Raw genomic sequence first — 16,766 nt, forward strand, 5'->3', positions numbered from 1 at the left:
CAATTGTCAACAAACAAATTACTGGTGAGCAACGAAAAAAGTAAAGCTTTTCTGTTTGACGTTGCTTGTAGTTAAGTACTATTTCAAATAAAATTGAAAATCTAAGCTCCCAGTTTTTAGTTGAGTCCGAGTTGCTTATTTAGTTTTGTTGCTTGGTACGTATTGTTATGGTTGTTTTATGTTCGTTGTTATGTGTGTATGTTTTCCATGTCTAGTCGTTGTCCCTGGATTACATTGTTTTCAATTTTACAATTTCCGCTAGAATCTTGATTCCCTTGATTACACTGTCAAGACATTTGAAATGTCTGATATTTTATACTTAAGGGTACTATACGAGTAATAAAAAGTCATAAAAATTCAAGTCCAAGGAAGGCTACCTTAAAACTTCAGTAATGATGACTTCAGTCTTGTAGCGACATAACCCTGTTCCACAAGTCTAAATGCAAGACGTTCAATACCGAAAAGTTTGCGCAATTACGGCAAACTCTGGCATAAAGTTTGAGTTGTGATATGAATACTCAATACGCAGGTGCTGAAGGGATGCTACCACATATCAAAGGGAAGTTAGCAATACGGAATGAAAAGTCATCGCGTTTGTCGTATAGTTTGGTCAATAGTTTTCTCTGACAATCGAGAACTGGGGATAACTTCAGGGATTTGCTAATGTTCTTGCAAAATGTTTGTTGAAAACCTTGAAAATGAAGCAATGGTTATTGCAGACATTGGCTTAATTTGATTTGTTCAGTTTATTGTTATAATACCTTATTAAGCTCGACTAAGCTATTTTTTACAAAGAGAGGAGTAAAGCACTATGTGTTAAAGTAGATGTTTCTTAGATTTTTTCCGAAGAAAGCGCTGTAAGTTAAATCCATTTAATAATTTAAATAGTGGTATATTATATCGTTGTATGGTTTTACTTTAATCCCTTCTATAGAAATATTTAAAGAAAATAAATTAAAATTAAGAAATCATCATGTGACACCTAACCATTAGGTTGTTTGATGAATATATTTAGAACTGTACTTAAATATTGTACATATTCTGTATGGTACATGTGTAGTGTTTCCGTTTTTTTTTCTCTTGTGTGTGGTTATGTTCATAATAAGATATGTAAAAAGTATTCAATTATTCCTGATAAGGATTTGGCTCATTCTTTCAAATTCTAATTTGCATATGATTCGAATTGTATATTTATGATATATGTAAATCTAAAGAAAAGGAATTGTTGCATTTAAATAACTTGCTTTTGATTTAAAAAAAAGAATGAATGGATTTTTTTGTTTGTTATAATTTATTGGTTTTGCTATCTTCTATATTGTGCATCGATACGTGAACGTTTATGAAAATAAAGTTGCCCCCTGTTTTATTTGTTTGTTTGTTGTTTTTTTTTTATCACATTTGATTTTCTTATGGGAGATGATAATCGATTAGATAAAATATGTATTACACATCTATGAAAGTCTGAATGATATAAGAATATGGAATTCAAACAGAAAAAAACTAAAAAAGATCTTTATAAATGCAACAAATATATGTATATCAAAATGAAACAAATTTTTATCATGGGTGGACGGCAAATTTAGTACAGTCTTTATAAAGTTAAGACAGGACATGATTCATAAATGTGAAAAAAACCCACCGATTTCACTTTTATTTCTTATTTAGAATCAGTTACAGACCACGTAACCAGTCATAGATTTTCATTTGGGTGTTGTTTTTTTGAGATAAAATTCATTTAGATTGTACATGTAATAAGCATTTTGCGAGACTTATCGTTCTTGATTTTTTTCGATTTGTTTGATTTTAGTGGGAGATAAATGTATGATATTCTCAAAATTACAGTTCTGAGTATGGAAAAGACAACTGTTACGTAAAAATATAGAATATAATGATTTGAAAAGCATTGTTTGTTCGGTGCGATGTTCGTCACAATGAATCACTTTAACATGGACAGTGTTTGAATTTTATATGGACTGGTACTTAAAAACTAATTCGTGATGCATGTTCATGGAATGTCAGAGAATATACATGGGACTATTAATTTCTATATTCTGTCTTATACATATTCCCAATTTCCTTTACATATTAATGTACTACTTAAATACATACTGGAAGTTTAGGAATGTACAAAGAGCATAAAAAACCAAAATAACTATGTAAAAACTGCTCATACATGTATGATAGTCTACCTTGGCGAGTCTAGATTAAAGATTTATTAATCTTTATTAAAGATTGCTGCAACATGTACCTCAACCGATTCTAAAATATGTGAAAAATATGTATCATATTCACTTAAAAATTCGCGTGGCCGTTTATTGAGATATTGTTATCATTTCATAGCGTTTTCAATGTTTAAACATAAAGTAACATGAACAACGATTACTTAAGGGGACCTAGAACACTTTCTTCATCTATATCTGCTGATGGTCTTATTGCCTTTTTTATTACAATGATACTGACTCGTCACACATTCCATTCATTTAACAGCATTGATATAGATATAGTTGACAGCGGTACATGTACCAGTATTCTAATATAACTTAAACTTTTATTGTATTATACAAATATAACTGGAAAACTTGCATGTACATCTAATATGTTTCCATATTAATCATGGTTTGTTAAATGAGGCAAAGATATACAGATGTCGTATCATACAATACTATACTAAAACGTATTAATAGTTCTTGTGCATTGTGTGGTCAAATTGTCGTTTTAATCCATTAAGCCATGTTGGAGTTATTGCCCTTTTTCGACGTTTTTTTTTAAAGTATTTTTAATGTTATTTTAATGTTATTTTTTTCAACAAATTTCTCCTCTGACACTACTTGATCAATTGGAACCAAACTTGGTATGCATGTTCCTTGGACAATCATGCATAGCGTTTATGTGGATATTTTTGATTTGTCGAAAAATATGGTCACTAGTGCTAAAAGTAGAACATAGGTGTCAGACAGTAGTTTGTCGCATATATCAGATATCTTCAATCTTAGGTTTAGCAAAATTCTTTAAATTGCTAAAATGATCCTTGTTATAAGGACTACAAAAGTCTCCAGGGATTAAAGTTGTCCGACGGCTCCTTAAAAGAGTTATTGCCCTTGAAAGATGAAAAATGATGTTTTTTTCTGTTTTTGTTTGTTTTTGTTTGTTTGTTTGTTTGTTTGTTTGTTTTTTTTATATACAATTTTTTTCATCCAATATCTTGAAAACTATGATAGATAGAAAGAATATTTTAATAAGTGAAATGATCTTTATGATAAGTCCTAAAATTGTCGGACAACTTTTTGTTAAATTTATTGCCTTTGAAATGCAAAATTCAGCCAGGTCAGTGATTCAGGCTCTTGGGAGCCTCTTATTCTATTTTAAATTTTGTTGTTGTTGTTTTTTTTGGTCTTTTTTTTTGTAACACATAATAAAAATTTATAAGCTAATACTGACTGTGGCAACTGCATATGAACAGTGCTGATCCTTGCAAAAATGAGGGTCATTCTTTCTATAAAAGACAATGGTAAAGTCAAGAGTATATATAAGCTCTTAAAGGAGACGTGACACAAAAATATCATTTTATAAACGTTTATATTTATAAAAACTAGATTATGTTTAGATACGTGAGAAACAAACGTTTTTTCACCAGGTTAGCGCTAAATAAAGTTATAATGATTTATTTGTGTTTTTTTGCACGACGATCTAACTAATATACATAAATGAAAGTCTACAACTACTTTGCACACTATTTTAGGTAGGATACAACTAAAATAAGGACACTGAGTACCGTTCTTTGCCGCTCGGTTATATCAATAAATAAGCCCGATAGTCTTAACTATGGTCAAGTGACTACAAGGGGCGTTTTTATTTCATAAATTTGGTGTAATAAATAAAAAAAAAACAACAACAAAAATTGAAAAAAAATGTTTGTATCATGTCTCTTTTAAGATATTAAAACTTAATTGTAAAGATTCTTTTATAGAAAAAATCCTAATAGTAAGATTTTGAATTTTCACCCGAATCTAGATGTTTTAGTTCATTAATGAATGCGAACATTATTAAGAGCAATCACCTTTATATTTCCTTATAATTTAAATGTGAAAATCCAAGGCATCATAAGATACAAATGAGAGCAGCAAAAAATGTAAAGTACTATACAGAGCAAAATAAAACACCAGACAATCAAGACGCATTCTAAAATTAACGCAGTGGATCAGAAGGGTAGGTATTCATCATATAGATCAAGTCATGCCTTCTTGATGGCCATGCATTTTTCATGTCAGTCGAAAAAATATCACAAATCTTAAAAACTACAAGGAGTGGAATAAACCTGCCCATAACATTTATCTTCAAGAGGTGATTGGTAATTGTCTGAGACAAAGCTGTAGGAAAAAGTACTGTAGCTGAATTAAAAATCATTGATTCTTCAAAAAAAAAAGAAATCTTCTTCCGTTAATTACTGTGGGTCAAATGTCTCGTTCGAACAAAGGTCTCTTTGAAGTATTCCAAATGAGAGTGAAGACGAAAATTCAGAGTAGGGTAACAATTTATGCAAATACCATAGGCTTGCTTTTTCTAGATACTATAACTGGAAATAAGTCGGATATATAATAATGTTGTTGCCTTTTCTCTTAATGTGTTATAACAATATAATAGGACAAAAATGAAATAAAATCAAAATTAAATTTATAAAAAATACCATAAAAGGAATATAGCTCAAATGAAAGAAAAATAGATCCTTCAGAGGATTTGCCAAAACTCCAAACCGTTTGATGAACACTTTCTCATATATTTTTTTGCCGAATGTCCGATAAAAAAAGTTGCACTTCATGGCATGCCAATACATACATATATCTCCTCAGTGTCAACAGAAAAACTCTAAAATGTACAACACATGATTAGTTGGTGTCAGAATTAAATGTGCTCAAAGACGATGTTGAGCATGCAAGCGGCCTGTTGTTTTTTAAATGTAACAATAAAAACCCGCAGGTCCCGAAACAGGAATATCTCGCATCTGTATTTCTTTTTCATGTTCACCATTAGTTTATTTTTTATTTTACTTGAGTATATAGGGGCTTCTCTTGTGCTGTACCTGTGTATAATGATGCTTCCTCGTTGAAGACCAATGAGTGGCCTTGGGCTGACATTTTCATCCCAGTGGGGTTGTTGTCTCTTTGACATATACACCATACTAGTTCTCGTTATATGACAGATCTGCTACAGGGAACCTTATCCCTTGTTGTTTTGCTCTATTTTATATCTATGAATTAAGTACTTAAAATATTCATAACTAGCAAAAATAATGGAAATAAAAGGGTTTTTTATACAAAAAAATACATACCCCCTCCAAAAAATCAAGGAATCTGTCACTGGAAGCAGCAAAAGTGCTTTCCTCGGCCATGTTTAGAACGCATCTGAATCATCTGAGTTTTAGCAATTTGTTCCCATTGGAATACCGAACTTTTGTTGAAAAATTCGTCCATAACACTGGACAAGTATGTTGTCGATCTATAATTCAAGCATTTTGAAAACATCTTCTTTGTATATTTGGGAGATGATTTGGAATTTTATTTTACAAATTATGGGGTATCTCAAGAGTTATATATTTGTATCTAGGTGTACCATCTTGTTTTTGATGTATAACGTTTTTAACATGTAGGAAATAGAAGTATATAGTGTTGAAAAATCATAAGTTTTAATATTATAATATTCGAATTGAGGGTCTCCAGAAGATCTTTCGAATTTTTCAGGATCACATCGAATTAATAACTAATAAATTAAAGCATTATGCATGCAAACTGACTCCGAATTGGTTATTTGAATTGTTTCAATTTATATTTGTAGTGTCGAGTTAGCAGGTATTGATATAATTTCGAATTTTGCCTTAAATGATTGTTTCGTTCCGACGCCATGATCGGAAGTTGGCGATTCGTTTTAAATACGTTTTGCCTAAAATGTATTATCAATAACGTATTTGATGTGTTTCTATTTTAGAAACGTTTGCAACATTTTCAACTATTATGTTTTTATTAAAAGTAACATAAATTGAATAAATTGTTGGTTTATGTCAAAATTATTATTTTTTTGTTGTCTTGATCAAATCGATTCTTTCTCTTGAAAGAGTTATCAAAGAAACCAGGATTCTAGAGGAAATCAAAAGAATGTAATCTAGGAACAAAAAAACAGACATGGAAAACAGACACACACACAACGAAGAATATAAAATAACCAAAATAATACGGGCATAACAGCAAAGGCAAAGGAGCAACTCGGACTCCACTAAACCGTCGCAATAATTTCTTACACAGACGTTTACCCAATTCAAAATAGCGCGCCATTTAAATTTTTGATAGGATGATATCATATCTTTAAATCACGTGGTTCCGCCTACGTTTACCTTCCTGGTGTACTCTGTTACTTTTTATCTGTAAAAACCTTTGTAAAAATGTATTGATTCATAAAAAGGTATTTAAAGTTTAATGATGTAGAGCAACTTATTACTATCATTATCATTATCAGATAATTTATATTATGATGTTGTCATGCAATCATATCACTAATACATGCACGCGAATCATGGCATGTTATAAAACTTCAGTCAAAGGTTCTGTTTACGTACATTAATGTAACATCATTATTGAGAAGGCAACACCCCGTCTCTATTGTGATTTTATTGCTGAAAGGCACTATACTTTAGGTGTACCACATCAGCAAGTTTAACCTTCCGAAATGTCGACTTGTTTTATTTATACCATTGACAATCCTATTAGATTCGCGAATTTGTAATTCTGCATTGAATTTTTTTACATTCAAGTACTGTGTTTTCTCAAAGAATATGTAATGAATTGATTGAATGCAATTCTGTCCTTTACAAACTTTACCATGATTCCAAATATATTTTGGTTCAAAATTCTAGCATATCATATCAATTTTGTTTGAAGAAATTTAGTCTGTGGACTACATTGAGAAACACTAACATCTACCCCTTGCACTTTATATGGGACAGTGTTATTACAAGTAGATTACGTGTGCTACAATAAGATGTCAACATTAAATAATTTACAGTCCCTGTATGGCATAATCTTCCCAATTGCCCCATAACCCATTCCCCATTACCCCATTGCTCCATAACCCATTCCCAATTGCCCCATACCCCATTACCCCATTGTCCCATACCCCATTCTTGTAATATTTCTGTAAATTGTATGGGTGCAAACACATTTATTTTCGATAATGGACTGATATTATTGTTTAAAATGTTAAAATTGTCAAAATAAGCATCAAAATGACATAATTTTGCAAAATGTGCGAACACTTTTAATATCAGGCTTCAATTATTGTAAAAAAAAATTAAAATTGTCAATATAAGTATCGTGTAGGTTGATGTAAAACATACTGTAAACTATAAATGTTGAAATCAAATTTTTAAAATGTAAACTTGTCAAAATAAGCATCATATGTGTGGCTGTGACACAATAATTTCAGTCCAATTTCTCAAGAATGGCATATTTCTGAACATTGTAAGGGTGCCAACAATTTTAATAAAAATAATAGTCCAAAATTATTGCTTTAAAATGGCAATATTAGTATTCAGTTGGTAGTTGCGACTCTCATATTTCAGTAAAAAAAATTTCAAAATGACCTATTTTTCAAAGTTTATGCGGGGAATACTTTTAATGCCCCTATTATTCTAAATTATTGTACAAAATGTTAAAATTGTCTAATATCAGTATAATGTTGATTGCTGTGATACATATATTTTAGACCAAATCTTAAAAAATTGAATTTTTGCAAATTAAATGAGTGCTAACTATTGAAATTCCTTAATGGTCTTATATCATTGTTTAAAATATTAACATTTCAAAAAAAAGCATCATATGTGTGGCTATGACTCATTAATTTGAGTCCAATTTCTCAAGAATATCATATTTCTGCAGATTGTAAGGGTGCGAACATTTTTAATTTCAATAATGGTTCAAAATTAAAGTTTAAAATATTAAAAATGGCAATTTTATGATCCTTTTCATGGTTGCAACAAATGACACATTTCTGCCAATTGAAAGGGAATCAACATTTTCATTTTTTTTTTAAATATCTGATTTTTATTGCTCATTATGTTTAATTTGTTAATATTAAAACCATGCGAGTGTCTCTGACAATTTTTTTTAGTCCGAATTCTCAAAAATGACATATCGAAATCGTATGAGCTCGGACAAATGATCTATAATGATCAGATATTAAATATTGTATAAATGTACTAATACATGTACGTTGCTTGTGGGATAAGGCAGAATAAATGTTTTCCATTGACCAATCAGAATTATTCCCTCATCCCATTCCCCATTGTCCTATTAATATACCCCATTCCCATCCCCAATTGCCCATAATGTATTAGCTGTGTATCGTTATTTCAAATCGGTAACAATACATGTTCTATATATAAAAATATATACAAATATGAATTCCTTTTATCATATTTAAGAACAGGATTCATTTTTAGGAATGGCGAGCTCTGTCCCTGTTTGTGGTGTGTGCCAAAGTCGTCACAAATCTACTCCAGCAGATGAGTGGTGTTCAGAATGTGATGAAGGACTCTGTGGAGTTTGCATTGAACATCATAGCGCAGCCAAAATTTCTCGGTGTCATACAACAACCCCCATTACCGAATACCTAGTGCTGCCTGAGTTTGTTAAAAGCATAAAACAGATTTGTGAACAACACCACGAAAAATTGTCCCTATACTGTAATGACCATTCGTCTCCATGTTGCAGATCTTGTGTATCTGATATTCATAGTAGCTGCACACGAATTGATAAAACAGAGCAAGTAACAGGTAATGTCAAAGCCTCAGCTTCTTTCACGGAGATTGAAGATTATTTGTCTGACATTACTGAAACTGTAATCTTACTAATGAGAGAACGAGAAGAAAACTTGAAGTCAATCAGAAAAGAGAGAAAAACTATAGAAGAAGATATCAACGAAATGCGACGACGCATAAATGAGCATCTAGACAAAATACAAGCACAAACCCTTAAATCATTGATTGCTGTTGAAGAAAAAGAATATTCTAAAATTCAGTCCGTAATAAAATTATTATCGGACAGTCAAAACGATATATCCAAATATCAGAAAAATATATCGGATATAAAGATGTATGCATCTGATATTCAGGCATTCTTCGCCATTGGTCATTTGGAGAAAACCGTACAGAATACAAACCGGTACATCAAGCAAATTCTAACAAATGAAGGTGTTGATAAATTTTCTTTTAATATTAAAGCAAATGAAGTCTTGCAGAATTTGTTTCACGCTGTGACATTTGTAGATATCAAAATTGAACGGCGGAGTTGCACCTTTAATATAGATAGAAGAAAAGCAAAAGGGGCTCAGTTAAAGATCACCAGACCTGTAACAAGATCTATAGACGGGATAACACTGACGCTCAATAAAACTTTTGACATAAACGCAAGTGGCAGTTTTGGTTGTGTGTTTTTACCTGACGGAAGGACGGTATTTCCATGTTCTAACAAGAAAACCGTTTCTGTTTATGATGCAAATGGCAAATATCAATTCGAAACCATAGTCAGCAATGCTTTAGATGTCACTTTCTCTGAAGATACCGACACAATTCATATATCAACCGGCGATAGAGGGAAACAAGAGTTCATTCATTTGAACATGAACAATAAGAAAACAACGACTATCTGTAATACGTATAATTACGGTGTGATCGCTCGTGGTAATTCACTGATTTATTGTGCTGAAAGTAAAGGAGTATGTCAAAAGAACATGACTGAAGGATCAGTAAAAATCATCGTTAAAGAAAACCTTCCATGGTACTGCTACGTTACAGAATTCAAAAAGAAACTTTATTATACAAACCATATCGACAATACCGTAACATGCTGCGGAATAAACAGACAAAAAGTATGGCAGTTTAAGAACGATTCACTAAAAGGTCCGATGGGAATCGATGTTGACAACTTCGGTATTGTTTATTGTGTTGGTTATCGTACTCACAACGTTATAGTTATCTCCCCTGATGGTCAGTGGTATAAAGAGATCCTATCAAAGAATGATGGACTTAATTTTCCGACAGCATTACATTGCCCACGGACAACTAACAAATTACTTGTCACCAACGAGAAGAGTAAGGCTTTCTTGTTTGACATTGGCTGTAATTAAGTTATATTCATCTTCGGTCCCATTTGATACATATATAAGAGAGAGAGATTGATACATATATGTGAGAGAGAGAGAGAGAGAGAGAGAGAGAGAGAGAGAGAGAGAGAGAGAGTTGATTTTGGAAATTTCTCGAGATGTGGGAAATTTCAGTTTCAACTAGCTTAAGTTGTAGACACTGTTCTCTAATTTTTTCAAAACAAAATCGTAGGCATCATTTGGCAACCGTATCATGGCGGAAATTTTATCTATCGTATGTCTATGGCTTCAACAGTTTTTACGGGAACCACTTCAGAAAATATGCAACGTCGCATTCGATCATTGAGATTTTATAGACTACAATCAATGGTCCTATTATATTTCAGCCATTCAGTGCATGAGAAATCGAATCACTCTAGAGAAGATAAATACTTATCTCACACCTGTCAACAAGTGTGAAAATTGACTTAATATAACGGAAATGACATATTCAATATAATATGTTTCTATGTAATAAAGTTTTGTCACAGTGCTGACATACATTAATTCTAAATCAAACACTTGGAATATACATCTTAACTTTGATTGTTGTTGTAAACGAATCGCATATCAGTACCCCAAAAAATATGTAATGATTTTTTAAAAATATTGTACGATTGAAAAAAAGATAAAAAAACAAAGAAGTTTACGAATCTTGACTCACACGTCAATATGCATTACAATGACCAGCTAGGCCAGTAAAAAATAAAAAAAAACAAGTGATATACATTGTTTGTGCTTTATGCTAAGTAATTATTCATTCCCTGTTTTCATAACAAATACAATTGATTTTTGGCAGTAATTAATAAAATATTATCATGAATATATGTAATGATATGTACAAATCATTCGAGTATATTTATCTTTCATACTTTTAACAAAGTATCTTATACACTAAGAGTAGAAAATTTTGTTCTTATTGTCTATATATTAAAAATATCTCAGACTGACAGTAAAACACAATATAATGGTGTTAAAGCGATTTTTCGGTTGAATGTCGAAAATATTTATTTCTGATTTTAGGTTGAAAGACGTTTTGTTCTCCTAATGAATATTAAAGAAGCTCGTGTTCACATATAGTTCTTACTTTGTTTTAAAATTATGTCTAGGACTTGTCTCTTTCGAACTAGAATACATGATTATCCATTCATTGTTAATCTGTACAGTTTTGATATCGTTCGGTAAAGGGAATATCAGAGTTTGTCGTTTGAGCGTTATCAGAAATGGAAAGAAGGTTTATATTTTAATAATCTTTATTTTTATGATTATCTCCATCTTTATTTAATTTGGAATTCGACGTAATAAAACTCCCTAGACTTCCCTGGTTTTGGTATAGTTTATTTGAAAAGAATGTAACATACAGAAAGACAATGTCACACTTTAAAGAGGTAGACCCGTGGTGACTTAATGATTTAGTTACTTCTTTTACCTTGTAATACTTTGGTAGTTTGGTGTGGCGACATTATGTGAGTTTAGGTAAAGTAAGTAATTATACAAACAAACGCTTTTTAATTGTTGACCTGTTATATTCAACAAATAGTTCTGTTCATTCTAAAATGAAATACTATTATGTTAACTCCTTAATTATTCCAAGTATCAATAAATTCAATTTGTACAGACATAATTAAGTTTTAGATTTTTCATGCAGTTATGCCAATGTCATGACTGTCAAGTCTTATGAAAATATTAGAATTTTAGAGTATTTAGAAAATATTAGAGAACCGTAATGACTTTGAGCTGACCGAATCAAAAAGGTTATCATATTGAACTTGTGTATCGAAGTCGGCGTTCACACCTATTATTTTTTATTATTTATTATCGCCAAAGAATATTCTCGAGTTCTTTTTTTTCAGTATTATCATATATTTGTACCCCATTGGGTCAAAAAGTCAAGATTTTTGTGACTCTGTTGTTAAAGCATCTGCATTTTCTAAGTTAGTTTTGCACTTTTACGAATACAATAAAATCGTATAAAATATATTACTTGATTTCGAAGAAAATATCTTAAAATCCGATTGTGAGAGTACACTCTTTACGTTCATGTTATATACGTATTTTATATCAAAGATACCGTTTGGATGAAATATTTATCGTTTGGAAGGAGTGTGACACCTAAACATTTAAATATTACTTGCAAATATTTTCCTATTAATGTATGTATATTCATTACATGTACATGTATACACTGCACGATGACATAAATGGAAAGTTTTGCTTTAGGCTTAAGTACATTTATCTTTTCTTACAAGTTTCAGAATTTAAAAAAACTTTCCATTGGGTTTTAAAATTTAACATGTTCTAAAATTTGAACCAGTACATAAGTCAGTATATACTGTTGTGGTTATTCAACAATCTGATGCTTTACGTTCATGTAAACCACAGTTGTAAGTTCCTGTACACATGAAACAATGTCCAATATTGTGTGTCCGGGTTGGTAGTTTCCATTAGTCGTCTAGTGCGTTCTTTCGCTGGAGAGTCTTTATTTAAACAATAGAGGAAACACTTCCATTAAAATTAATTGTGGTATCTGTGGACGATAATAAGCTCTTTTTCCTCGTGTCTGTATCAATTTCAGAAACAAATATCTTTTCTGGCGTACAGCTTTGGAGTGCTTTACCATTAGAAATTAATGCTTGACAGTTTATTTGAACTAAAGGTAGGGCAAGCTTGTCCCCTGATTGTTTTTTTTTTAAAGTTCTTTAACACTTAATTAATTTTTTCCAAGTTTTATTTTGCGGGGTAGTTTTCATATCGTTGAACTCGATTTGACATAAATGAACATTGTATCGTCTAATATAAAGATGCTGGTTCAAATTCATGAATGATATCAAACTCCCATTTATACCATAATCACAGCCTTTCTCCTAATCCTAATTGCCGATTAATAAATTGTAGGATACCGAAAGTAAAAGGCAAAAATATTTTTAACATTCTATGTAGTATAGTCCCTAAGCCGATCTGCACGTATATTTGACTGATCGATGACAGCTGGTTGAATGATCACTGATGGATCGATAACCGATGACCGGTGACCGATTTGATCAAAGTTTTGTTATGTAATTTGACGGATAATCGATAAATGTAAATTTTCGAATTTTCGTTTGACGAAATTCAGTATAGTGCCATATTAGATTCATTTTGATTTTTATACAAATATCAGAATGATCGATGATTGATCGGTGACCGATGACTGATCGGTGACCGTTGACAAATCGTCAATGTTGTTACACGGATCAGTTCAGATACTGAAAATTGTAAACTGTAAGTGACTGTAAATGTTTGTAATTTTTATCATGATCACCCCGACCAATATGGTATTTTTACCTATGTCATAAAGATTGATTAATTTATCTCGTTTTTCCTCTCGTCTGGGTATGACATGAACACCTCGATGTGTTTCTGGAAAAGTATTTCACTTACTACTGTTTTGGTAACATCCGGATTGCTCTTTTTCTTTTATTTCTTAAGTGGGTGTCTTTTTTTTACTTTCATATGACTTGTTATTATTTTTATTTTACTTATCAATGTGTCACTCTAAACGAGTTAATCTTTGTCGTAATTTCAGGCATGGCTAACCCAGTTCCTATCTGTGGTGTATGCGAAAGGCGACAGAAGTTTTCCCAAGCAGATGTTTGGTGTTTAGATTGTGATGAGGGCCTCAGTAGATTTCGCAGTGACCATCACTGTGCAGCCAGATTGTCGCAAAACCACAATGCAATACCAGTGACTCAATATGCATTGCTTCCTGGATATGTCAAGAATATCAATTAATTGTGTGAAAAACATGGTGAAAAATACCAATTGTATTGCCACGAGCATTCGAATCCTTGTTGTAGATCGTGCATATAAGAGGGCCATCACGGATGTAAAAGAATCGATAAAATAGAGCAAGTGATTGCAAACGTGAAATTCTCAACAGCATTTACTGAGATAGAAGACACCCTGTTTGAAGCTACAGAGAATATAGAACTGCTGATGAAAGATCGAAAAAACAACTTGGAATTAATTCGAAGGGAACGAAAAGCAATAAATAAAACACTCATCGAAATGAGAAAGCACATAATTGAACATCTTGACAAAATACAAGCTAAAACCATGAAAGACCTTGATGCTGCTGAAGAAACGGAATACTCAAAAATTCAACTGAATTAAAATCGTTATCAGTAACACAAATGGATTTGTCAAAATGTCAGAAAAATGTATCAGATATAAAGAAATATGCATCAGACCTTCAGGCTTTTATTGCCCTCGGTCAATTAAAGCATGTGTATGATATCAACCAAGCAGTTTTATTCTAATTGCACTCAATGTTCCATAATATTTCAGTCAGATGAATACTTAACGAATTGGCCACACGTTGAACCATTCGGAAACATAAAAATTGAAGAAACACCCAATGTATGGAAGTTATCTAACAGAAAAGCACAAGGAGCACAATCGAATATCTCAAAACCTCTAACAAGTGCATTAGACAAAATAAGTCCGAAGCTCAATAAAACTATTGACACTGAAGGGAGGGACGTTTGTGGTTGTGTAATTTTACCTGACGGCAGGACTGCATTTTCATGTTATGACAATAAAACTGTTTCTATTTTTGACGAGAATGGCAAATACCAGTTCAAACACGACAGTAATGGTATTTTTTATATAACTTATTCGGAAGATACCGACATAATATATGTATCGTCAGGATTTAAGCACAAGAAAGAATTCATTCAAACAAAATTGATCAAAAAGGATACAAAATTTATCAGCAGTGAAACAAACAATTGTGGAGTCGCCGTTTTTTGTCAAAGTTTAATTTATTGTGGAAAAAATGAAGGAGTTTGTGAACGGAATCTAAATAATTGATCAGTTAGAGTAGTTGTTAGAGAAAAATTTCCATTGGAATGCTATATAACCGAGTTCAACAACAAACTGTATTACACTTACAACAATACCGTGATATGGTGTGGAATGGACGGGCAACAGAATTGGATATTTACCAACGATTCACTAAAATATCCCAAGGGGATTGATGTCGATAACTATGGTAATATCTACGTTGTATATAGAGAATCTAATAACGTTATAGTTATTTTTTCTGATGGGAAGAACTTCAAAGTGATCCTTTCAAAACATGAAGGCTTGGAAAAAACCAAAAGCATTATAATGCCAACGGTCAACAAACCAGCTACTTGTCGCTAATGAAAAAACAAAGGCATTTTTGTTTGACATTTGATCGCACGTTTCGAATAGTTTTAATACTAGTTCTGCTATTAACATAAAAACTAAAGCCAAAAGATCTTTCAATATCAGAATATTAGGCAATGTTAACCTCAAAACTGTGTATGAATTTGGAATGTTAATAACAGAAATGTAACTTGAGATAAAGGATACTACAGACACTGTGAGGTCAGTCTCATATCTTGACCTACACTTAAAAACCGATGGTAAAGTAAAACTATTGACCAAACTTTACGACAAACGTGATGATTTTTCATTCAGAATTGTCAACTTTACTTTCATCTGTGGCAACATCCCTTCGTCACCTGCGTATGGAGTGTTCATAGTAAGCTCATACGTTATGCCAGAGCTTGTCGAAACTACGCAGACTTTTTGTATCGCACTAGAATTGAAACAAATAGGCTTCTGGAACAGGGTTATGTTGCTACAAGATTGAAGGCATCACTGCAGAAGTTTTATGGCCGTTATCATGAAGTCGTGGATCGCTACGGTGTATCCATCTGCGCCAAGAAAACTAATTGGTTCAGCGTGTCATAATTTTCCCTTCCTCTTTCGTCTACCCTGGACTTGATTTTTTATGAGCGAGTTGATATTTCATAGATGTTTCATAGAAAAGCAGAGGAAGCTTGCACCTGGTCCATGCTCCCAGTTTTTAGTGGAGTCCAAGTTGCTCATTTGCTTTTGTTACTTTGTATGTATGATATTAGGTACTTTATGTTCTTTGTTGTGTATGTCTGTTTTCCATGTCTGGTCTTTGTCCCTGGATTATATTCTTTTGATTACCGCTATAACAATGGTTCCCTTGATTACTCTACACACACTACCAACTTTTTTATGTAACTTTACTTATATACATATAACATTCAAGACAGTGATTTCAAAATCAATTCGAACTTAAGTTACCGCGGACTGTGCAAATAGTGCATTAACATAAAAAACTTCAATATTATATTATTGCAGTACAATTTTCATTGCGGTTATAATTTTTGTATGGAACATAGGAATAAAAACATTAATACTTTTCGTCCAGAGTGTAACACTTCATGTAATCATATGACCATTACACATCTATTTGCTGATTTTTCTTACAATTCTATGATGCAGACTTACAACTAAACTCCAAGAACAAGAACTCGGCAGGTATTTCTAGAAAAGCAGAGGACGCTTACCCTACCGGTGTACCAGGTCCATGTTCCTAGTTTTTAGTGGAGTCCGAGTTGCTCATTTGCTTTTGTTACTTTGTACGTATGATTTTAGTTATTTCATGTTCTTTATTGTGTATATCTGTTTTCCATGTCTGGTCTTTGTCCCTGGATTACATTCTTTTGATTCCCGCTATAACCTTGGTTCCCTTG

The 16,766-nt window shown here is 32.1% G+C and overlaps 1 pseudogene across 1 annotated transcript; it reads left to right on the plus strand.

Annotated features, from left to right (window-relative positions):
- The first annotated feature begins 6,364 nt into the window (after window positions 1-6,364).
- LOC148620405 (uncharacterized) lies at window positions 6,365-16,766 on the plus strand (annotated as a pseudogene). The gene is made up of 4 exons (XR_015921354.1): window positions 6,365-6,450; window positions 8,486-10,135; window positions 13,751-13,948; window positions 14,036-16,766. The product of XR_015921354.1 is annotated as an uncharacterized LOC148620405 (transcript).

This window comes from Perna viridis, chromosome 4 (assembly GCF_037379345.1).
Source record: "Perna viridis isolate PV_CMFRI_1.1 ecotype Kerala chromosome 4, ASM3737934v1, whole genome shotgun sequence".
In the NCBI taxonomy this organism is placed as follows: domain Eukaryota; kingdom Metazoa; phylum Mollusca; class Bivalvia; order Mytilida; family Mytilidae; genus Perna; species Perna viridis.